This window comes from Mixophyes fleayi, chromosome 1 (assembly GCF_038048845.1).
Source record: "Mixophyes fleayi isolate aMixFle1 chromosome 1, aMixFle1.hap1, whole genome shotgun sequence".
Taxonomy (NCBI): Eukaryota; Metazoa; Chordata; class Amphibia; order Anura; family Limnodynastidae; genus Mixophyes; species Mixophyes fleayi.
Window position 1 is genome coordinate 161067574 of NC_134402.1, and position 24634 is coordinate 161092207.

Here is a 24634-nt window from a genome sequence, read left to right on the forward strand (position 1 = left end):
GATGGCAATCTATGTTCTCTGTGCCATGCAAAACGTATGCTGTGAAGGATTTCCGCGATAAAAGTGAAAAAGGTCATTATCATCATTTCTCAAATTGTTGATGAGAAAACAAGTGATTCTGCAGTAAATAGCCATATTATTTGAACAAAAATACAAGAAACTCCACGCATAACGCAAGATAATTTATTGATTTAGCTGATGAACTTCTCTTCACATTTTACAAATTCACAGTATGACTGGATTATAATGCCATTACACAAGCATGACATTAGTGTACATCTGTAAATTAAGTGTACAGATGAAATTGAGTCTTGGAGGGTATGAATACTTATAGTGTACTAAGATCTCTATGATCAACCAAGGTGAAATAAACTTTTTTTTTTATCGCATGTGGATTTATTGACTTAGTTGGTCAACTTCTCTTACTATTTTACAAATTCACAGTATGATTACATTACACTGTCATGTACTGATAAAAGCTGGACATTAGTGAACATCTGTAAGTGCAAGTCAGGTCAGTCCAATCCAAATACATAATTTCCTAGAAACTTGCGATGCTATGTGGGACTTAAAGTGGTGCAGCATCTAAATAAAATGCTACGAGGCAAATATTACTTGTAGATTAAATTCTAAGTATATTAAGGTTAGACATTTCACCTCATTTCCTATCTAACCCAACTTCATCCCAATTTGTTAGCAACATAGTAATTAAATTAGATAGCAAACAAATTAATCCCCCAAGCAGTATAGTTGAAAATGAATCTTGAAGGGCATTAAGACTTACAGTTTGGTGGGATCTAAATGTTTAACCAAGGGACAATCAAAGGTTTTTGCATCCTGAGACCTTCCAACCAAGCCTTTCGGCTCACACTTTACAGAACATTGGCCACGATTAAATTGGCATTGGTTACAGAACTGCCCATTTTCCAGATGAGTACAAAATAAAAAGAGAGCCTGGATAGCTCAGTCGGTAGAGCATCAGACTTTTAATCTGAGGGTCCAGGGTTCAAGTCCCTGTTCAGGCATGTATGCCTTTTAAACGATGGCAATCTATGTTCTCTGTGCCATGCAAAACGTATGCTGTGAAGGATTTCCGCGATAAAAGTGAAAAAGGTCATTTAATCTGATGGTCCAGGGTTCAAGTCCCTGTTCAGGCATGTATGCCTTTTAAACGATGGCAATCTATGTTCTCTGTGCCATGCAAAACGTATGCTGTGAAGGATTTCCGCGATAAAAGTGAAAAAGGTCATTATCATCATTTCTCAAATTGTTGATGAGAAAACAAGTGATTCTGCAGTAAATAGCCATATTATTTGAACAAAAATACAAGAAACTCCACGCATAACGCAAGATAATTTATTGATTTAGCTGATGAACTTCTCTTCACATTTTACAAATTCACAGTATGACTGGATTATAATGCCATTACACAAGCATGACATTAGTGTACATCTGTAAATTAAGTGTACAGATGAAATTGAGTCTTGGAGGGTATGAATACTTATAGTGTACTAAGATCTCTATGATCAACCAAGGTGAAATAAACTTTTTTTTTTATCGCAAGTGGATTTATTGACTTAGTTGGTCAACTTCTCTTACTATTTTACAAATTCACAGTATGATTACATTACACTGTCATGTACTGATAAAAGCTGGACATTAGTGAACATCTGTAAGTGCAAGTCAGGTCAGTCCAATCCAAATACATAATTTCCTAGAAACTTGCGATGCTATGTGGGACTTAAAGTGGTGCAGCATCTAAATAAAATGCTACGAGGCAAATATTACTTGTAGATTAAATTCTAAGTATATTAAGGTTAGACATTTCACCTCATTTCCTATCTAACCCAACTTCATCCCAATTTGTTAGCAACATAGTAATTAAATTAGACAGCAAACAAATTAATCCCCCAAGCAGTATAGTTGAAAATAAATCTTGAAGGGCATTAAGACTTACAGTTTGGTGGGATCTAAATGTTCAACTAAGGGACAATCAAAGGTTTTTGCATCCTGAGACCTTCCAACCAAGCCTTTCGGCTCACACTTTACAGAACATTGGCCACGATTAAATTGGCATTGGTTACAGAACTGCCCATTTTCCAGATGAGTACAAGATAAAAAGAGAGCCTGGATAGCTCAGTCGGTAGAGCATCAGACTTTTAATCTGAGGGTCCAGGGTTCAAGTCCCTGTTCAGGCGTGTATGCCTTTTAAACGATGGCAATCTATGTTCTCTGTGCCATGCAAAACGTATGCTGTGAAGGATTTCCGCGATAAAAGTGAAAAAGGTCATTTAATCTGAGGGTCCAGGGTTCAAGTCCCTGTTCAGGCATGTATGCCTTTTAAACGATGGCAATCTATGTTCTCTGTGCCATGCAAAACGTATGCTGTGAAGGATTTCCGCGATAAAAGTGAAAAAGGTCATTATCATCATTTCTCAAATTGTTGATGAGAAAACAAGTGATTCTGCAGTAAATAGCCATATTATTTGAACAAAAATACAAGAAACTCCACGCATAACGCAAGATAATTTATTGATTTAGCTGATGAACTTCTCTTCACATTTTACAAATTCACAGTATGACTGGATTATAATGCCATTACACAAGCATGACATTAGTGTACATCTGTAAATTAAGTGTAAAGATGAAATTGAGTCTTGAAGGGTATGAATACTTATAGTGTACTAAGATCTCTATGATCAACCAAGGTGAAATAAACTTTTTTTTTTATCGCATGTGGATTTATTGATTTAGTTGGTCAACTTCTCTTACTATTTTACAAATTCACAGTATGATTACATTACACTGTCATGTACTGATAAAAGCTGGACATTAGTGAACATCTGTAAGTGCAAGTCAGGTCAGTCCAATCCAAATACATAATTTCCTAGAAACTTGAGATGCTATGTGGGACTTAAAGTGGTGCAGCATCTAAATAAAATGCTACGAGGCAAATATTACTTGTAGATTAAATTCTAAGTATATTAAGGTTAGACATTTCACCTCATTTTCTATCTAACCCAACTTCATGCCAATTTGTTAGCAACATAGTAATTAAATTAGACAGCAAAAAAATTAATCCCCCAAGCAGTATAGTTGAAAATGAATCTTGAAGGGCATTAATACTTACAGTTTAGTGGGATCTAAATGTTCAACCAAGGGACAATCAAAGGTTTTTGCATCCTGAGACCTTCCAACCAAGCCTTTCGGCTCACACTTTACAGAACATTGGCCACGATTAAATTGGCATTGGTTACAGAACTGCCCATTTTCCAGATGAGTACAAGATAAAAAGAGAGCCTGGATAGCTCAGTCGGTAGAGCATCAGACTTTTAATCTGAGGGTCCAGGGTTCAAGTCCCTGTTCAGGCATGTATGCCTTTTAAACGATGGCAATCTATGTTCTCTGTGCCATGCAAAACGTATGCTGTGAAGGATTTCCGCGATAAAAGTGAAAAAGGTCATTTAATCTGATGGTCCAGGGTTCAAGTCCCTGTTCAGGCATGTATGCCTTTTAAACGATGGCAATCTATGTTCTCTGTGCCATGCAAAACGTATGCTGTGAAGGATTTCCGCGATAAAAGTGAAAAAGGTCATTATCATCATTTCTCAAATTGTTGATGAGAAAACAAGTGATTCTGCAGTAAATAGCCATATTATTTGAACAAAAATACAAGAAACTCCACGCATAACGCAAGATAATTTATTGATTTAGCTGATGAACTTCTCTTCACATTTTACAAATTCACAGTATGACTGGATTATAATGCCATTACACAAGCATGACATTAGTGTACATCTGTAAATTAAGTGTACAGATGAAATTGAGTCTTGGAGGGTATGAATACTTATAGTGTACTAAGATCTCTATGATCAACCAAGGTGAAATAAACTTTTTTTTTTATCGCAAGTGGATTTATTGACTTAGTTGGTCAACTTCTCTTACTATTTTACAAATTCACAGTATGATTACATTACACTGTCATGTACTGATAAAAGCTGGACATTAGTGAACATCTGTAAGTGCAAGTCAGGTCAGTCCAATCCAAATACATAATTTCCTAGAAACTTGCGATGCTATGTGGGACTTAAAGTGGTGCAGCATCTAAATAAAATGCTACGAGGCAAATATTACTTGTAGATTAAATTCTAAGTATATTAAGGTTAGACATTTCACCTCATTTCCTATCTAACCCAACTTCATCCCAATTTGTTAGCAACATAGTAATTAAATTAGACAGCAAACAAATTAATCCCCCAAGCAGTATAGTTGAAAATAAATCTTGAAGGGCATTAAGACTTACAGTTTGGTGGGATCTAAATGTTCAACTAAGGGACAATCAAAGGTTTTTGCATCCTGAGACCTTCCAACCAAGCCTTTCGGCTCACACTTTACAGAACATTGGCCACGATTAAATTGGCATTGGTTACAGAACTGCCCATTTTCCAGATGAGTACAAGATAAAAAGAGAGCCTGGATAGCTCAGTCGGTAGAGCATCAGACTTTTAATCTGAGGGTCCAGGGTTCAAGTCCCTGTTCAGGCGTGTATGCCTTTTAAACGATGGCAATCTATGTTCTCTGTGCCATGCAAAACGTATGCTGTGAAGGATTTCCGCGATAAAAGTGAAAAAGGTCATTTAATCTGAGGGTCCAGGGTTCAAGTCCCTGTTCAGGCATGTATGCCTTTTAAACGATGGCAATCTATGTTCTCTGTGCCATGCAAAACGTATGCTGTGAAGGATTTCCGCGATAAAAGTGAAAAAGGTCATTATCATCATTTCTCAAATTGTTGATGAGAAAACAAGTGATTCTGCAGTAAATAGCCATATTATTTGAACAAAAATACAAGAAACTCCACGCATAACGCAAGATAATTTATTGATTTAGCTGATGAACTTCTCTTCACATTTTACAAATTCACAGTATGACTGGATTATAATGCCATTACACAAGCATGACATTAGTGTACATCTGTAAATTAAGTGTACAGATGAAATTGAGTCTTGGAGGGTATGAATACTTATAGTGTACTAAGATCTCTATGATCAACCAAGGTGAAATAAACTTTTTTTTTTATCGCAAGTGGATTTATTGACTTAGTTGGTCAACTTCTCTTACTATTTTACAAATTCACAGTATGATTACATTACACTGTCATGTACTGATAAAAGCTGGACATTAGTGAACATCTGTAAGTGCAAGTCAGGTCAGTCCAATCCAAATACATAATTTCCTAGAAACTTGCGATGCTATGTGGGACTTAAAGTGGTGCAGCATCTAAATAAAATGCTACGAGGCAAATATTACTTGTAGATTAAATTCTAAGTATATTAAGGTTAGACATTTCACCTCATTTCCTATCTAACCCAACTTCATCCCAATTTGTTAGCAACATAGTAATTAAATTAGACAGCAAACAAATTAATCCCCCAAGCAGTATAGTTGAAAATAAATCTTGAAGGGCATTAAGACTTACAGTTTGGTGGGATCTAAATGTTCAACTAAGGGACAATCAAAGGTTTTTGCATCCTGAGACCTTCCAACCAAGCCTTTCGGCTCACACTTTACAGAACATTGGCCACGATTAAATTGGCATTGGTTACAGAACTGCCCATTTTCCAGATGAGTACAAGATAAAAAGAGAGCCTGGATAGCTCAGTCGGTAGAGCATCAGACTTTTAATCTGAGGGTCCAGGGTTCAAGTCCCTGTTCAGGCGTGTATGCCTTTTAAACGATGGCAATCTATGTTCTCTGTGCCATGCAAAACGTATGCTGTGAAGGATTTCCGCGATAAAAGTGAAAAAGGTCATTATCATCATTTCTCAAATTGTTGATGAGAAAACAAGTGATTCTGCAGTAAATAGCCATATTATTTGAACAAAAATACAAGAAACTCCACGCATAACGCAAGATAATTTATTGATTTAGCTGATGAACTTCTCTTCACATTTTACAAATTCACAGTATGACTGGATTATAATGCCATTACACAAGCATGACATTAGTGTACATCTGTAAATTAAGTGTACAGATGAAATTGAGTCTTGGAGGGTATGAATACTTATAGTGTACTAAGATCTCTATGATCAACCAAGGTGAAATAAACTTTTTTTTTTATCGCAAGTGGATTTATTGACTTAGTTGGTCAACTTCTCTTACTATTTTACAAATTCACAGTATGATTACATTACACTGTCATGTACTGATAAAAGCTGGACATTAGTGAACATCTGTAAGTGCAAGTCAGGTCAGTCCAATCCAAATACATAATTTCCTAGAAACTTGCGATGCTATGTGGGACTTAAAGTGGTGCAGCATCTAAATAAAATGCTACGAGGCAAATATTACTTGTAGATTAAATTCTAAGTATATTAAGGTTAGACATTTCACCTCATTTCCTATCTAACCCAACTTCATCCCAATTTGTTAGCAACATAATAATTAAATTAGACAGCAAACAAATTAATCCCCCAAGCAGTATAGTTGAAAATGAATCTTGAAGGGCATTAAGACTTACAGTTTGGTGGGATCTAAATGTTCAACCAAGGGACAATCAAAGGTTTTTGCCTCCTGAGACCTTCCAACCAAGCCTTTCGGCTCACACTTTACAGAACATTGGCCACGATTAAATTGGCATTGGTTACAGAACTGCCCATTTTCCAGATGAGTACAAGATAAAAAGAGAGCCTGGATAGCTCAGTCGGTAGAGCATCAGACTTTTAATCTGAGGGTCCAGGGTTCAAGTCCCTGTTCAGGCGTGTATGCCTTTTAAACGATGGCAATCTATGTTCTCTGTGCCATGCAAAACGTATGCTGTGAAGGATTTCCGCGATAAAAGTGAAAAAGGTCATTATTATCATTTCTCAAATTGTTGATGAGGAAACAAGTGATTCTGCAGTAAATAGCCATATTATTTGAACAAAAATACAAGAAACTCCACGCATAACGCAAGATAATTTATTGATTTAGCTGATGAACTTCTCTTCACATTTTACAAATTCACAGTATGACTGGATTATAATGCCATTACACAAGCATGACATTAGTGTACATCTGTAAATTAAGTGTAAAGATGAAATTGAGTCTTGGAGGGTATGAATACTTATAGTGTACTAAGATCTCTATGATCAACCAAGGTGAAATAAACTTTTTTTTTTATCGCATGTGGATTTATTGATTTAGTTGGTCAACTTCTCTTACTATTTTACAAATTCACAGTATGATTACATTACACTGTCATGTACTGATAAAAGCTGGACATTAGTGAACATCTGTAAGTGCAAGTCAGGTCAGTCCAATCCAAATACATAATTTCCTAGAAACTTGCGATGCTATGTGGGACTTAAAGTGGTGCAGCATCTAAATAAAATGCTACGAGGCAAATATTACTTGTAGATTAAATTCTAAGTATATTAAGGTTAGACATTTCACCTCATTTCCTATCTAACCCAACTTCATCCCAATTTGTTAGCAACATAATAATTAAATTAGACAGCAAACAAATTAATCCCCCAAGCAGTATAGTTGAAAATGAATCTTGAAGGGCATTAAGACTTACAGTTTGGTGGGATCTAAATGTTCAACCAAGGGACAATCAAAGGTTTTTGCATCCTGAGACCTTCCAACCAAGCCTTTCGGCTCACACTTTACAGAACATTGGCCACGATTAAATTGGCATTGGTTACAGAACTGCCCATTTTCCAGATGAGTACAAGATAAAAAGAGAGCCTGGATAGCTCAGTCGGTAGAGCATCAGACTTTTAATCTGAGGGTCCAGGGTTCAAGTCCCTGTTCAGGCATGTATGCCTTTTAAACGATGGCAATCTATGTTCTCTGTGCCATGCAAAACGTATGCTGTGAAGGATTTCCGCGATAAAAGTGAAAAAGGTCATTATTATCATTTCTCAAATTGTTGATGAGGAAACAAGTGATTCTGCAGTAAATAGCCATATTATTTGAACAAAAATACAAGAAACTCCACGCATAACGCAAGATAATTTATTGATTTAGCTGATGAACTTCTCTTCACATTTTACAAATTCACAGTATGACTGGATTATAATGCCATTACACAAGCATGACATTAGTGTACATCTGTAAATTAAGTGTAAAGATGAAATTGAGTCTTGGAGGGTATGAATACTTATAGTGTACTAAGATCTCTATGATCAACCAAGGTGAAATAAACTTTTTTTTTTTATCGCATGTGGATTTATTGATTTAGTTGGTCAACTTCTCTTACTATTTTACAAATTCACAGTATGATTACATTACACTGTCATGTACTGATAAAAGCTGGACATTAGTGAACATCTGTAAGTGCAAGTCAGGTCAGTCCAATCCAAATACATAATTTCCTAGAAACTTGCGATGCTATGTGGGACTTAAAGTGGTGCAGCATCTAAATAAAATGCTACGAGGCAAATATTACTTGTAGATTAAATTCTAAGTATATTAAGGTTAGACATTTCACCTCATTTCCTATCTAACCCAACTTCATCCCAATTTGTTAGCAACATAGTAATTAAATTAGATAGCAAACAAATTAATCCCCCAAGCAGTATAGTTGAAAATGAATCTTGAAGGGCATTAAGACTTACAGTTTGGTGGGATCTAAATGTTTAACCAAGGGACAATCAAAGGTTTTTGCATCCTGAGACCTTCCAACCAAGCCTTTCGGCTCACACTTTACAGAACATTGGCCACGATTAAATTGGCATTGGTTACAGAACTGCCCATTTTCCAGATGAGTACAAGATAAAAAGAGAGCCTGGATAGCTCAGTCGGTAGAGCATCAGACTTTTAATCTGAGGGTCCAGGGTTCAAGTCCCTGTTCAGGCATGTATGCCTTTTAAACGATGGCAATCTATGTTCTCTGTGCCATGCAAAACGTATGCTGTGAAGGATTTCCGCGATAAAAGTGAAAAAGGTCATTTAATCTGAGGGTCCAGGGTTCAAGTCCCTGTTCAGGCATGTATGCCTTTTAAACGATGGCAATCTATGTTCTCTGTGCCATGCAAAACGTATGCTGTGAAGGATTTCCGCGATAAAAGTGAAAAAGGTCATTATCATCATTTCTCAAATTGTTGTAGAGAAAACAAGTGATTCTGCAGTAAATAGCCATATTATTTGAACAAAAATACAAGAAACTCCACGCATAACGCAAGATAATTTATTGATTTAGCTGATGAACTTCTCTTCACATTTTACAAATTCACAGTATGACTGGATTATAATGCCATTACACAAGCATGACATTAGTGTACATCTGTAAATTAAGTGTACAGATGAAATTGAGTCTTGGAGGGTATGAATACTTATAGTGTACTAAGATCTCTATGATCAACCAAGGTGAAATAAACTTTTTTTTTTATCGCAAGTGGATTTATTGACTTAGTTGGTCAACTTCTCTTACTATTTTACAAATTCACAGTATGATTACATTACACTGTCATGTACTGATAAAAGCTGGACATTAGTGAACATCTGTAAGTGCAAGTCAGGTCAGTCCAATCCAAATACATAATTTCCTAGAAACTTGCGATGCTATGTGGGACTTAAAGTGGTGCAGCATCTAAATAAAATGCTACGAGGCAAATATTACTTGTAGATTAAATTCTAAGTATATTAAGGTTAGACATTTCACCTCATTTCCTATCTAACCCAACTTCATCCCAATTTGTTAGCAACATAGTAATTAAATTAGACAGCAAACAAATTAATCCCCCAAGCAGTATAGTTGAAAATAAATTTTGAAGGGCATTAAGACTTACAGTTTGGTGGGATCTAAATGTTCAACTAAGGGACAATCAAAGGTTTTTGCATCCTGAGACCTTCCAACCAAGCCTTTCGGCTCACACTTTACAGAACATTGGCCACGATTAAATTGGCATTGGTTACAGAACTGCCCATTTTCCAGATGAGTACAAGATAAAAAGAGAGCCTGGATAGCTCAGTCGGTAGAGCATCAGACTTTTAATCTGAGGGTCCAGGGTTCAAGTCCCTGTTCAGGCGTGTATGCCTTTTAAACGATGGCAATCTATGTTCTCTGTGCCATGCAAAACGTATGCTGTGAAGGATTTCCGCGATAAAAGTGAAAAAGGTCATTATTATCATTTCTCAAATTGTTGATGATTCTGCAGTAAATAGCCATATTATTTGAACAAAAATACAAGAAACTCCACGCATAACGCAAGATAATTTATTCATTTAGCTGATGAACTTCTCTTCACATTTTACAAATTCACAGTATGACTGGATTATAATGCCATTACACAAGCATGACATTAGTGTACATCTGTAAATTAAGTGTAAAGATGAAATTGAGTCTTGAAGGGTATGAATACTTATAGTGTACTAAGATCTCTATGATCAACCAAGGTGAAATAAACTTTTTTTTTTATCGCATGTGGATTTATTGATTTAGTTGGTCAACTTCTCTTACTATTTCACAAATTCACAGTATGATTACATTACACTGTCATGTACTGATAAAAGCTGGACATTAGTGAACATCTGTAAGTGCAAGCCAGGTCAGTCCAATCCAAATACATAATTTCCAAGAAACTTGAGATGCTATGTGGGACTTAAAGTGGTGCAGTATCTAAACAAAATGCTACGAGGCAAATATTACTTGTAGATTAAATTCTCAGTATATTAAGGTTAGACATTTCACCTCATTTCCTATCTAACCCAACTTCATCCCAATTTGTTAGCAACATAGTAATTAAATTAGACAGCAAAAAAATTAATCCCCCAAGCAGTATAGTTGAAAATGAATCTTGAAGGGCAATAAGACTTACAGTTTGGTGGGATCTAAATGTTAACCAAGGGACAATCAAAGCTTTTTGCATCCTGAGACCTTCCAACCAAGCCTTTCGGCTCACACTTTACAGAACATTGGCCACGATTAAATTGGCATTGGTTACAGAACTGCCCATTTTCCAGATGAGTACAAGATAAAAAGAGAGCCTGGATAGCTCAGTCGGTAGAGCATCAGACTTTTAATCTGAGGGTCCAGGGTTCAAGTCCCTGTTCAGGCGTGTATGCCTTTTAAACAATGGCAATCTATGTTCTCTGTGCCATGCAAAACGTATGCTGTGAAGGATTTCCGCGATAAAAGTGAAAAAGGTCATTATCATCATTTCTCAAATTGTTGATGAGAAAACAAGTGATTCTGCAGTAAATAGCCATATTATTTGAACAAAAATACAAGAAACTCCACGCATAACGCAAGATAATTTATTGATTTAGCTGATGAACTTCTCTTCACATTTTACAAATTCACAGTATGACTGGATTATAATGCCATTACACAAGCATGACATTAGTGTACATCTGTAAATTAAGTGTACAGATGAAATTGAGTCTTGGAGGGTATGAATACTTATAGTGTACTAAGATCTCTATGATCAACCAAGGTGAAATAAACTTTTTTTTTTATCGCAAGTGGATTTATTGACTTAGTTGGTCAACTTCTCTTACTATTTTACAAATTCACAGTATGATTACATTACACTGTCATGTACTGATAAAAGCTGGACATTAGTGAACATCTGTAAGTGCAAGTCAGGTCAGTCCAATCCAAATACATAATTTCCTAGAAACTTGCGATGCTATGTGGGACTTAAAGTGGTGCAGCATCTAAATAAAATGCTACGAGGCAAATATTACTTGTAGATTAAATTCTAAGTATATTAAGGTTAGACATTTCACCTCATTTCCTATCTAACCCAACTTCATCCCAATTTGTTAGCAACATAATAATTAAATTAGACAGCAAACAAATTAATCCCCCAAGCAGTATAGTTGAAAATGAATCTTGAAGGGCATTAAGACTTACAGTTTGGTGGGATCTAAATGTTCAACCAAGGGACAATCAAAGGTTTTTGCATCCTGAGACCTTCCAACCAAGCCTTTCGGCTCACACTTTACAGAACATTGGCCACGATTAAATTGGCATTGGTTACAGAACTGCCCATTTTCCAGATGAGTACAAGATAAAAAGAGAGCCTGGATAGCTCAGTCGGTAGAGCATCAGACTTTTAATCTGAGGGTCCAGGGTTCAAGTCCCTGTTCAGGCGTGTATGCCTTTTAAACGATGGCAATCTATGTTCTCTGTGCCATGCAAAACGTATGCTGTGAAGGATTTCCGCGATAAAAGTGAAAAAGGTCATTATTATCATTTCTCAAATTGTTGATGAGGAAACAAGTGATTCTGCAGTAAATAGCCATATTATTTGAACAAAAATACAAGAAACTCCACGCATAACGCAAGATAATTTATTCATTTAGCTGATGAACTTCTCTTCACATTTTACAAATTCACAGTATGACTGGATTATAATGCCATTACACAAGCATGACATTAGTGTACATCTGTAAATTAAGTGTAAAGATGAAATTGAGTCTTGAAGGGTATGAATACTTATAGTGTACTAAGATCTCTATGATCAACCAAGGTGAAATAAACTTTTTTTTTTATCGCATGTGGATTTATTGATTTAGTTGGTCAACTTCTCTTACTATTTCACAAATTCACAGTATGATTACATTACACTGTCATGTACTGATAAAAGCTGGACATTAGTGAACATCTGTAAGTGCAAGCCAGGTCAGTCCAATCCAAATACATAATTTCCAAGAAACTTGAGATGCTATGTGGGACTTAAAGTGGTGCAGTATCTAAACAAAATGCTACGAGGCAAATATTACTTGTAGATTAAATTCTAAGTATATTAAGGTTAGACATTTCACCTCATTTCCTATCTAACCCAACTTCATCCCAATTTGTTAGCAACATAGTAATTAAATTAGACAGCAAAAAAATTAATCCCCCAAGCAGTATAGTTGAAAATGAATCTTGAAGGGCAATAAGACTTACAGTTTGGTGGGATCTAAATGTTAACCAAGGGACAATCAAAGCTTTTTGCATCCTGAGACCTTCCAACCAAGCCTTTCGGCTCACACTTTACAGAACATTGGCCACGATTAAATTGGCATTGGTTACAGAACTGCCCATTTTCCAGATGAGTACAAGATAAAAAGAGAGCCTGGATAGCTCAGTCGGTAGAGCATCAGACTTTTAATCTGAGGGTCCAGGGTTCAAGTCCCTGTTCAGGCGTGTATGCCTTTTAAACGATGGCAATCTATGTTCTCTGTGCCATGCAAAACGTATGCTGTGAAGGATTTCCGCGATAAAAGTGAAAAAGGTCATTATTATCATTTCTCAAATTGTTGATGAGGAAACAAGTGATTCTGCAGTAAATAGCCATATTATTTGAACAAAAATACAAGAAACTCCACGCATAACGCAAGATAATTTATTGATTTAGCTGATGAACTTCTCTTCACATTTTACAAATTCACAGTATGACTGGATTATAATGCCATTACACAAGCATGACATTAGTGTACATCTGTAAATTAAGTGTAAAGATGAAATTGAGTCTTGGAGGGTATGAATACTTATAGTGTACTAAGATCTCTATGATCAACCAAGGTGAAATAAACTTTTTTTTTTATCGCATGTGGATTTATTGATTTAGTTGGTCAACTTCTCTTACTATTTTACAAATTCACAGTATGATTACATTACACTGTCATGTACTGATAAAAGCTGGACATTAGTGAACATCTGTAAGTGCAAGTCAGGTCAGTCCAATCCAAATACATAATTTCCTAGAAACTTGCGATGCTATGTGGGACTTAAAGTGGTGCAGCATCTAAATAAAATGCTACGAGGCAAATATTACTTGTAGATTAAATTCTAAGTATATTAAGGTTAGACATTTCACCTCATTTCCTATCTAACCCAACTTCATCCCAATTTGTTAGCAACATAGTAATTAAATTAGATAGCAAACAAATTAATCCCCCAAGCAGTATAGTTGAAAATGAATCTTGAAGGGCATTAAGACTTACAGTTTGGTGGGATCTAAATGTTTAACCAAGGGACAATCAAAGGTTTTTGCATCCTGAGACCTTCCAACCAAGCCTTTCGGCTCACACTTTACAGAACATTGGCCACGATTAAATTGGCATTGGTTACAGAACTGCCCATTTTCCAGATGAGTACAAGATAAAAAGAGAGCCTGGATAGCTCAGTCGGTAGAGCATCAGACTTTTAATCTGAGGGTCCAGGGTTCAAGTCCCTGTTCAGGCGTGTATGCCTTTTAAACGATGGCAATCTATGTTCTCTGTGCCATGCAAAACGTATGCTGTGAAGGATTTCCGCGATAAAAGTGAAAAAGGTCATTATTATCATTTCTCAAATTGTTGATGAGGAAACAAGTGATTCTGCAGTAAATAGCCATATTATTTGAACAAAAATACAAGAAACTCCACGCATAACGCAAGATAATTTATTGATTTAGCTGATGAACTTCTCTTCACATTTTACAAATTCACAGTATGACTGGATTATAATGCCATTACACAAGCATGACATTAGTGTACATCTGTAAATTAAGTGTAAAGATGAAATTGAGTCTTGGAGGGTATGAATACTTATAGTGTACTAAGATCTCTATGATCAACCAAGGTGAAATAAACTTTTTTTTTTATCGCATGTGGATTTATTGATTTAGTTGGTCAACTTCTCTTACTATTTTACAAATTCACAGTATGATTACATTACACTGTCATGTACTGATAAAAGCTGGACATTAGTGAACATCTGTAAGTGCAAGTCAGGTCAGTCCAATCCAAATACATAATTTCCTAGAAACTTGCGATGCTATGTGGGACTTAAAGTGGTGCAGCATCTAAATAAAATGCTACGAGGCAAATATTACTTGTAGATTAAATTCTAAGTATATTAAGGTTAGACATTTCACCTCATTTCCTATCTAACCCAACTTCATCCCAATTTGTTAGCAACATAGTAATTAAATTAGATAGCAAACAAATTAATCCCCCAAGCAGTATAGTTGAAAATGAATCTTGAAGGGCATTAAGACTTACAGTTTGGTGGGATCTAAATGTTTAACCAAGGGACAATCAAAGGTTTTTGCATCCTGAGACCTTCCAACCAAGCCTTTCGGCTCACACTTTACAGAACATTGGCCACGATTAAATTGGCATTGGTTACAGAACTGCCCATTTTCCAGATGAGTACAAGATAAAAAGAGAGCCTGGATAGCTCAGTCGGTAGAGCATCAGACTTTTAATCTGAGGGTCCAGGGTTCAAGTCCCTGTTCAGGCATGTATGCCTTTTAAACGATGGCAATCTATGTTCTCTGTGCCATGCAAAACGTATGCTGTGAAGGATTTCCGCGATAAAAGTGAAAAAGGTCATTTAATCTGAGGGTCCAGGGTTCAAGTCCCTGTTCAGGCATGTATGCCTTTTAAACGATGGCAATCTATGTTCTCTGTGCCATGCAAAACGTATGCTGTGAAGGATTTCCGCGATAAAAGTGAAAAAGGTCATTATCATCATTTCTCAAATTGTTGATGAGAAAACAAGTGATTCTGCAGTAAATAGCCATATTATTTGAACAAAAATACAAGAAACTCCACGCATAACGCAAGATAATTTATTGATTTAGCTGATGAACTTCTCTTCACATTTTACAAATTCACAGTATGACTGGATTATAATGCCATTACACAAGCATGACATTAGTGTACATCTGTAAATTAAGTGTACAGATGAAATTGAGTCTTGGAGGGTATGAATACTTATAGTGTACTAAGATCTCTATGATCAACCAAGGTGAAATAAACTTTTTTTTTTATCGCAAGTGGATTTATTGACTTAGTTGGTCAACTTCTCTTACTATTTTACAAATTCACAGTATGATTACATTACACTGTCATGTACTGATAAAAGCTGGACATTAGTGAACATCTGTAAGTGCAAGTCAGGTCAGTCCAATCCAAATACATAATTTCCTAGAAACTTGCGATGCTATGTGGGACTTAAAGTGGTGCAGCATCTAAATAAAATGCTACGAGGCAAATATTACTTGTAGATTAAATTCTAAGTATATTAAGGTTAGACATTTCACCTCATTTCCTATCTAACCCAACTTCATCCCAATTTGTTAGCAACATAGTAATTAAATTAGACAGCAAACAAATTAATCCCCCAAGCAGTATAGTTGAAAATAAATCTTGAAGGGCATTAAGACTTACAGTTTGGTGGGATCTAAATGTTCAACTAAGGGACAATCAAAGGTTTTTGCATCCTGAGACCTTCCAACCAAGCCTTTCGGCTCACACTTTACAGAACATTGGCCACGATTAAATTGGCATTGGTTACAGAACTGCCCATTTTCCAGATGAGTACAAGATAAAAATAGAGCCTGGATAGCTCAGTCGGTAGAGCATCAGACTTTTAATCTGAGGATCCAGGGTTCAAGTCCCTGTTCAGGCGTGTATGCCTTTTAAACGATGGCAATCTATGTTCTCTGTGCCATGCAAAACGTATGCTGTGAAGGATTTCCGCGATAAAAGTGAAAAAGGTCATTATTATCATTTCTCAAATTGTTGATGATTCTGCAGTAAATAGCCATATTATTTGAACAAAAATACAAGAAACTCCACGCATAACGCAAGATAATTTATTCATTTAGCTGATGAACTTCTCTTCACATTTTACAAATTCACAGTATGACTGGATTATAATGCCATTACACAAGCATGACATTAGTGTACATCTGTAAATTAAGTGTAAAGATGAAATTGAGTCTTGAAGGGTATGAATACTTATAGTGTACTAAGATCTCTATGATCAACCAAGGTGAAATAAACTTTTTTTTTTATCGCATGTGGATTTATTGATTTAGTTGGTCAACTTCTCTTACTATTTCACAAATTCACAGTATGATTACATTACACTGTCATGTACTGATAAAAGCTGGACATTAGTGAACATCTGTAAGTGCAAGCCAGGTCAGTCCAATCCAAATACATAATTTCCAAGAAACTTGAGATGCTATGTGGGACTTAAAGTGGTGCAGTATCTAAACAAAATGCTACGAGGCAAATATTACTTGTAGATTAAATTCTAAGTATATTAAGGTTAGACATTTCACCTCATTTCCTATCTAACCCAACTTCATCCCAATTTGTTAGCAACATAGTAATTAAATTAGACAGCAAAAAAATTAATCCCCCAAGCAGTATAGTTGAAAATGAATCTTGAAGGGCAATAAGACTTACAGTTTGGTGGGATCTAAATGTTCAACTAAGGGACAATCAAAGGTTTTTGCATCCTGAGACCTTCCAACCAAGCCTTTCGGCTCACACTTTACAGAACATTGGCCACGATTAAATTGGCATTGGTTACAGAACTGCCCATTTTCCAGATGAGTACAAGATAAAAAGAGAGCCTGGATAGCTCAGTCGGTAGAGCATCAGACTTTTAATCTGAGGGTCCAGGGTTCAAGTCCCTGTTCAGGCATGTATGCCTTTTAAACGATGGCAATCTATGTTCTCTGTGCCATGCAAAACGTATGCTGTGAAGGATTTCCGCGATAAAAGTGAAAAAGGTCATTTAATCTGATGGTCCAGGGTTCAAGTCCCTGTTCAGGCGTGTATGCCTTTTAAACGATGGCAATCTATGTTCTCTGTGCCATGCAAAACGTATGCTGTGAAGGATTTCCGCGATAAAAGTGAAAAAGGTCATTATTATCATTTCTCAAATTGTTGATGAGGAAACAAGTGATTCTGCAGTAAATAGCCATATTATTTGAACAAAAATACAAGAAACTCCACGCATAACGCAAGATAATTTATTCATTTAGCTGATGAACTTCTCTTCACATTTTACAAATTCACAGTATGACTGGATTATAATGCCATTACACAAGCATGACATTAGTGTACATCTGTAAATTAAGTGTAAAGATGAAATTGAGTCTTGAAGGGTATGAATACTTATAGTGTACTAAGATCTCTATGATCAACCAAGGTGAAATAAACTTTTTTTTTTATCGCATGTGGATTTATTGATTTAGTTGGTCAACTTCTCTTACTATTTCACAAATTCACAGTATGATTACATTACACTGTCATGTACTGATAAAAGCTGGACATTAGTGAACATCTGTAAGTGCAAGCCAGGTCAGTCCAATCCAAATACATAATTTCCAAGAAACTTGAGATGCTATGTGGGACTTAAAGTGGTGCAGTATCTAAACAAAATGCTACGAGGCAAATATTACTTGTAGATTAAATTCTAAGTATATTAAGGTTAGACATTTCACCTCATTTCCTATCTAACCCAACTTCATCCCAATTTGTTAGCAACATAGTAATTAAATTAGACAGCAAAAAAATTAATCCCCCAAGCAGTATAGTTGAAAATGAATCTTGAAGGGCAATAAGACTTACAGTTTGGTGGGATCTAAATGTTAACCAAGGGACAATCAAAGCTTTTTGCATCCTGAGACCTTCCAACCAAGCCTTTCGGCTCACACTTTACAGAACATTGGCCACGATTAAATTGGCATTGGTTACAGAACTGCCCATTTTCCAGATGAGTACAAGATAAAAAGAGAGCCTGGATAGCTCAGTCGGTAGAGCATCAGACTTTTAATCTGAGGGTCCAGGGTTCAAGTCCCTGTTCAGGCGTGTATGCCTTTTAAACGATGGCAATCTATGTTCTCTGTGCCATGCAAAACGTATGCTGTGAAGGATTTCCGCGATAAAAGTGAAAAAGGTCATTATCATCATTTCTCAAATTGTTGATGAGAAAACAAGTGATTCTGCAGTAAATAGCCATATTATTTGAACAAAAATACAAGAAACTCCACGCATAACGCAAGATAATTTATTGATTTAGCTGATGAACTTCTCTTCACATTTTACAAATTCACAGTATGACTGGATTATAATGCCATTACACAAGCATGACATTAGTGTACATCTGTAAATTAAGTGTACAGATGAAATTGAGTCTTGGAGGGTATGAATACTTATAGTGTACTAAGATCTCTATGATCAACCAAGGTGAAATAAACTTTTTTTTTTATCGCAAGTGGATTTATTGACTTAGTTGGTCAACTTCTCTTACTATTTTACAAATTCACAGTATGATTACATTACACTGTCATGTACTGATAAAAGCTGGACATTAGTGAACATCTGTAAGTGCAAGTCAGGTCAGTCCAATCCAAATACATAATTTCCTAGAAACTTGCGATGCTATGTGGGACTTAAAGTGGTGCAGCATCTAAATAAAATGCTACGAGGCAAATATTACTTGTAGATTAAATTCTAAGTATATTAAGGTTAGACATTTCACCTCATTTCCTATCTAACCCAACTTCATCCCAATTTGTTAGCAACATAATAATTAAATTAGACAGCAAACAAATTAATCCCCCAAGCAGTATAGTTGAAAATGAATCTTGAAGGGCATTAAGACTTACAGTTTGGTGGGATCTAAATGTTCAACCAAGGGACAATCAAAGGTTTTTGCATCCTGAGACCTTCCAACCAAGCCTTTCGGCTCACACTTTACAGAACATTGGCCACGATTAAATTGGCATTGGTTACAGAACTGCCCATTTTCCAGATGAGTACAAGATAAAAAGAGAGCCTGGATAGCTCAGTCGGTAGAGCATCAGACTTTTAATCTGAGGGTCCAGGGTTCAAGTCCCTGTTCAGGCGTGTATGCCTTTTAAACGATGGCAATCTATGTTCTCTGTGCCATGCAAAACGTATGCTGTGAAGGATTTCCGCGATAAAAGTGAAAAAGGTCATTATCATCATTTCTCAAATTGTTGATGAGAAAACAAGTGATTCTGCAGTAAATAGCCATATTATTTGAACAAAAATACAAGAAACTCCACGCATAACGCAAGATAATTTATTGATTTAGCTGATGAACTTCTCTTCACATTTTACAAATTCACAGTATGACTGGATTATAATGCCATTACACAAGCATGACATTAGTGTACATCTGTAAATTAAGTGTAAAGATGAAATTGAGTCTTGAAGGGTATGAATACTTATAGTGTACTAAAATCTCTATGATCAACCAAGGTGAAATAAACTTTTTTTTTTATCGCATGTGGATTTATTGATTTAGTTGGTCAACTTCTCTTACTATTTTACAAATTCACAGTATGATTACATTACACTGTCATGTACTGATAAAAGCTGGACATTAGTGAACATCTGTAAGTGCAAGTCAGGTCAGTCCAATCCAAATACATAATTTCCTAGAAACTTGCGATGCTATGTGGGACTTAAAGTGGTGCAGCATCTAAATAAAATGCTACGAGGCAAATATTACTTGTAGATTAAATTCTAAGTATATTAAGGTTAGACATTTCACCTCATTTCCTATCTAACCCAACTTCATCCCAATTTGTTAGCAACATAGTAATTAAATTAGATAGCAAACAAATTAATCCCCCAAGCAGTATAGTTGAAAATGAATCTTGAAGGGCATTAAGACTTACAGTTTGGTGGGATCTAAATGTTTAACCAAGGGACAATCAAAGCTTTTTGCATCCTGAGACCTTCCAACCAAGCCTTTCGGCTCACACTTTACAGAACATTGGCCACGATTAAATTGGCATTGGTTACAGAACTGCCCATTTTCCAGATGAGTACAAGATAAAAAGAGAGCCTGGATAGCTCAGTCGGTAGAGCATCAAACATTTAATCTGAGGGTCCAGGGTTCAAGTCCCTGTTCAGGCGTGTATGCCTTTTAAACGATGGCAATCTATATTCTCTGTGCCATGCAAAACGTATGCTGTGAAGGATTTCCGCGATAAAAGTGAAAAAGGTCATTATCATCATTTCTCAAATTGTTGATGAGGAAACAAGTGATTCTGCAGTAAATAGCCATATTATTTGAACAAAAATACAAGAAACTCCACGCATAACGCAAGATAATTTATTCATTTAGCTGATGAACTTCTCTTCACATTTTACAAATTCACAGTATGACTGGATTATGATGCCACTACACAAGCATGACATTAGTGTACATCTGTAAATTAGGTGTACAGATGAAATTGAGTCTTGAAGGGTATGAATACTTATAGTGTACTAAGATCTCTATGATCAACCAAGGTGAAATAAACTTTTTTTTTTATCGCAAGTGGATTTATTGACTTAGTTGGTCAACTTCTCTTACCATTACACAATTTCACAGTATGATTACATTACACTGTCATGTACTGATAAAAGCTGGACATTAGTGAACATCTGTAAGTGCAAGTCAGGTCAGTCCAATCCAAATACATAATTTCCTAGAAACTTGAGAAGCTATGTGGGACTTAAAGTGGTGCAGTATCTAAACAAAATGCTACGAGGCAAATATTACTTGTAGATTAAATTCTAAGTATATTAAGGTTAGACATTTCACCTCATTTTCTATCTAACCCAACTTCATGCCAATTTGTTAGCAACATAGTAATTAAATTAGACAGCAAAAAAATTAATCCCCCAAGCAGTATAGTTGAAAATGAATCTTGAAGGGCATTAATACTTACAGTTTGGTGGGATCTAAATATTCAACCAAGGGACAAGCAAAGGTTTTTGCATCCTGAGACCTTCCAACCAAGCCTTTCGGCTCACACTTTACAGAACATTGGCCACGATTAAATTGGCATTGGTTACAGAACTGCCCATTTTCCAGATGAGTACAACATAAAAAGAGAGCCTGGATAGCTCAGTCGGTAGAGCATCAAACATTTAATCTGAGTGTCCAGGGTTTAAGTCCCTGTTCATGCAGTGCATGCTTTTTAAACGATTGCAATCTATATTCTCTGTGCCATGCAAAACGTATACTGTGAATGATTTCCGCGATAAAAGTGAAAAAGGTCATTATCATCATTTCTCAAATTGTTGATGAGGAAACAAGTGATTCTGCAGTAAATAGCCATATTATTTGAACAAAAATACAAGAAACTCCATAACGCAAGATAATTTATTGATTTAGCTGATGAACTTCTCTTCACATTTTACAAATTCACAGTATGACTGGATTATAATGCCACTACACAAGCATGACATTAGTGTACATCTGTAAATTAGGTGTACAGATGAAATTGAGTCTTGAAGGGTATGAATACTTATAGTGTACTAAGATCTCTATGATCAACCAAGGTGAAATAAACTTTTTTTTTATCGCAAGTGGATTTATTGATTTAGTTGGTCAACTTCTCTTACTATTTCACAAATTCACAGTATGATTACATTACACTGTCATGTACTGATAAAAGCTGGACATTAGTGAACATCTGTAAGTGCAAGTCAGGTCAGTCCAATCCAAATACATAATTTCCTAGAAACTTGAGAAGCTATGTGGGACTTAAAGTGGTGCAGTATCTAAACAAAATGCTACGAGGCAAATATTACTTGTAGATTAAATTCTAAGTATATTAAGGTTAGACATTTCACCTCATTTCCTATCTAACCCAACTTCATCCCAATTTGTTAGCAACATAGTAATTAAATTAGACAGCAAAAAAATTAATCCCCCAAGCAGTATAGTTGAAAATGAATCTTGAAGGGCAATAAGACTTACAGTTTGGTGGGATCTAAATGTTAACCAAGGGACAATCAAAGCTTTTTGCATCCTGAGACCTTCCAACCAAGCCTTTCGGCTCACACTTTACAGAACATTGGCCACGATTAAATTGGCATTGGTTACAGAACTGCCCATTTTCCAGATGAGTACAAGATGAAAAGAGAGCCTGGATAGCTCAGTCGGTAGAGCACCAGACTTTTAATCTGAGGGTCCAGGCTTCAAGTCGCTGTTCAGGCATGTATGCCTTTTAAACGATGGCAATCTATATTCTCTGTGCCATGCAAAACGTATGCTTTGAAGGATTTCCGCGATAAAAGTGAAAAAGGTCATTATCATCATTTCTCACATTGTTGATAAGGAAATAAGTGATTCTGCAGTAAATAGCCATACTATTTGGACAAAAATACAAGAAACTCCATAACGCAAGATAATTTATTGATTTAGCTGATGAAATTCTCTTCACATTTTACAAATTCACAGTATGACTGGATTATAATGCCACTACACAAGTATGACATTAGTGTACATCTGTAAATTAGGTGTACAGATGAAATTGAGTCTTGAAGGGTATGAATACTTATAGTGTACTAAGATCTCTATGATCAACCAAGGTGAAATAAACTTTTTTTTTATCGCAAGAGGATTTATTGATTTAGTTGGTCAACTTCTCTTACTATTTCACAAATTCACAGTATGATTACATTACACTGTCATGTACTGATAAAAGCTGGACATTAGTGAACATCTGTAAGTGCAAGTCAGGTCAGTCCAATCCAAATACATAATTTCCTAGAAACTTGAGAAGCTATGTGGGACTTAAAGTGGTGCAGTATCTAAACAAAATGCTACGAGGCAAATATTACTTGTAGATTAAATTCTAAGTATATTAAGGTTAGACATTTCACCTCATTTTCTATCTAACCCAACTTCATGCCAATTTGTTAGCAACATAGTAATTAAATTAGACAGCAAAAAAATTAATCCCCCAAGCAGTATAGTTGAAAATGAATCTTGAAGGGCATTAATACTTACAGTTTGGTGGGATCTAAATATTCAACCAAGGGACAAGCAAAGGTTTTTGCATCCTGAGACCTTCCAACCAAGCCTTTCGGCTCACACTTTACAGAACATTGGCCACGATTAAATTGGCATTGGTTACAGAACTGCCCATTTTCCAGATGAGTACAACATAAAAAGAGAGCCTGGATAGCTCAGTCGGTAGAGCATCAAACATTTAATCTGAGTGTCCAGGGTTTAAGTCCCTGTTCATGCAGTGCATGCTTTTTAAACGATTGCAATCTATATTCTCTGTGCCATGCAAAACGTATACTGTGAATGATTTCCGCGATAAAAGTGAAAAAGGTCATTATCATCATTTCTCAAATTGTTGATGAGGAAACAAGTGATTCTGCAGTAAATAGCCATATTATTTGAACAAAAATACAAGAAACTCCATAACGCAAGATAATTTATTGATTTAGCTGATGAACTTCTCTTCACATTTTACAAATTCACAGTATGACTGGATTATAATGCCACTACACAAGCATGACATTAGTGTACATCTGTAAATTAGGTGTACAGATGAAATTGAGTCTTGAAGGGTATGAATACTTATAGTGTACTAAGATCTCTATGATCAACCAAGGTGAAATAAACTTTTTTTTTATCGCAAGTGGATTTATTGATTTAGTTGGTCAACTTCTCTTACTATTTCACAAATTCACAGTATGATTACATTACACTGTCATGTACTGATAAAAGCTGGACATTAGTGAACATCTGTAAGTGCAAGTCAGGTCAGTCCAATCCAAATACATAATTTCCTAGAAACTTGAGAAGCTATGTGGGACTTAAAGTGGTGCAGTATCTAAACAAAATGCTACGAGGCAAATATTACTTGTAGATTAAATTCTAAGTATATTAAGGTTAGACATTTCACCTCATTTCCTATCTAACCCAACTTCATCCCAATTTGTTAGCAACATAGTAATTAAATTAGACAGCAAAAAAATTAATCCCCCAAGCAGTATAGTTGAAAATGAATCTTGAAGGGCAATAAGACTTACAGTTTGGTGGGATCTAAATGTTAACCAAGGGACAATCAAAGCTTTTTGCATCCTGAGACCTTCC

At 35.8% G+C, this 24634-nt stretch overlaps 17 non-coding genes across 17 annotated transcripts; all 17 read left to right on the forward strand.

Annotated features, from left to right (window-relative positions):
• The first annotated feature begins 952 nt into the window (after nt 1-952).
• On the forward strand, nt 953-1025 carry TRNAK-UUU (transfer RNA lysine (anticodon UUU)). Its single transcript has one exon. It is a non-coding gene; the product is annotated as a tRNA-Lys (tRNA).
• A 1100-nt stretch (nt 1026-2125) lies between these two features.
• Nucleotides 2126-2198, forward strand: TRNAK-UUU (transfer RNA lysine (anticodon UUU)). The gene has a single exon. It is a non-coding gene; the product is annotated as a tRNA-Lys (tRNA).
• Nucleotides 2199-3298: 1100 nt separating this feature from the next.
• Nucleotides 3299-3371, forward strand: TRNAK-UUU (transfer RNA lysine (anticodon UUU)). The gene has a single exon. It is a non-coding gene; the product is annotated as a tRNA-Lys (tRNA).
• A 1100-nt stretch (nt 3372-4471) lies between these two features.
• TRNAK-UUU (transfer RNA lysine (anticodon UUU)) lies at nt 4472-4544 on the forward strand. Its single transcript has one exon. It is a non-coding gene; the product is annotated as a tRNA-Lys (tRNA).
• Nucleotides 4545-5644: 1100 nt separating this feature from the next.
• TRNAK-UUU (transfer RNA lysine (anticodon UUU)) lies at nt 5645-5717 on the forward strand. Its single transcript has one exon. It is a non-coding gene; the product is annotated as a tRNA-Lys (tRNA).
• A 968-nt stretch (nt 5718-6685) lies between these two features.
• Nucleotides 6686-6758, forward strand: TRNAK-UUU (transfer RNA lysine (anticodon UUU)). Its single transcript has one exon. It is a non-coding gene; the product is annotated as a tRNA-Lys (tRNA).
• A 968-nt stretch (nt 6759-7726) lies between these two features.
• TRNAK-UUU (transfer RNA lysine (anticodon UUU)) lies at nt 7727-7799 on the forward strand. The gene has a single exon. It is a non-coding gene; the product is annotated as a tRNA-Lys (tRNA).
• A 969-nt stretch (nt 7800-8768) lies between these two features.
• TRNAK-UUU (transfer RNA lysine (anticodon UUU)) lies at nt 8769-8841 on the forward strand. The gene has a single exon. It is a non-coding gene; the product is annotated as a tRNA-Lys (tRNA).
• A 1100-nt stretch (nt 8842-9941) lies between these two features.
• TRNAK-UUU (transfer RNA lysine (anticodon UUU)) lies at nt 9942-10014 on the forward strand. Its single transcript has one exon. It is a non-coding gene; the product is annotated as a tRNA-Lys (tRNA).
• Nucleotides 10015-10969: 955 nt separating this feature from the next.
• On the forward strand, nt 10970-11042 carry TRNAK-UUU (transfer RNA lysine (anticodon UUU)). Its single transcript has one exon. It is a non-coding gene; the product is annotated as a tRNA-Lys (tRNA).
• Nucleotides 11043-12010: 968 nt separating this feature from the next.
• Nucleotides 12011-12083, forward strand: TRNAK-UUU (transfer RNA lysine (anticodon UUU)). Its single transcript has one exon. It is a non-coding gene; the product is annotated as a tRNA-Lys (tRNA).
• Nucleotides 12084-13050: 967 nt separating this feature from the next.
• TRNAK-UUU (transfer RNA lysine (anticodon UUU)) lies at nt 13051-13123 on the forward strand. Its single transcript has one exon. It is a non-coding gene; the product is annotated as a tRNA-Lys (tRNA).
• A 968-nt stretch (nt 13124-14091) lies between these two features.
• Nucleotides 14092-14164, forward strand: TRNAK-UUU (transfer RNA lysine (anticodon UUU)). The gene has a single exon. It is a non-coding gene; the product is annotated as a tRNA-Lys (tRNA).
• A 968-nt stretch (nt 14165-15132) lies between these two features.
• Nucleotides 15133-15205, forward strand: TRNAK-UUU (transfer RNA lysine (anticodon UUU)). The gene has a single exon. It is a non-coding gene; the product is annotated as a tRNA-Lys (tRNA).
• A 2129-nt stretch (nt 15206-17334) lies between these two features.
• Nucleotides 17335-17407, forward strand: TRNAK-UUU (transfer RNA lysine (anticodon UUU)). The gene has a single exon. It is a non-coding gene; the product is annotated as a tRNA-Lys (tRNA).
• A 1099-nt stretch (nt 17408-18506) lies between these two features.
• Nucleotides 18507-18579, forward strand: TRNAK-UUU (transfer RNA lysine (anticodon UUU)). The gene has a single exon. It is a non-coding gene; the product is annotated as a tRNA-Lys (tRNA).
• A 968-nt stretch (nt 18580-19547) lies between these two features.
• On the forward strand, nt 19548-19620 carry TRNAK-UUU (transfer RNA lysine (anticodon UUU)). Its single transcript has one exon. It is a non-coding gene; the product is annotated as a tRNA-Lys (tRNA).
• Nucleotides 19621-24634: the final 5014 nt, after the last annotated feature.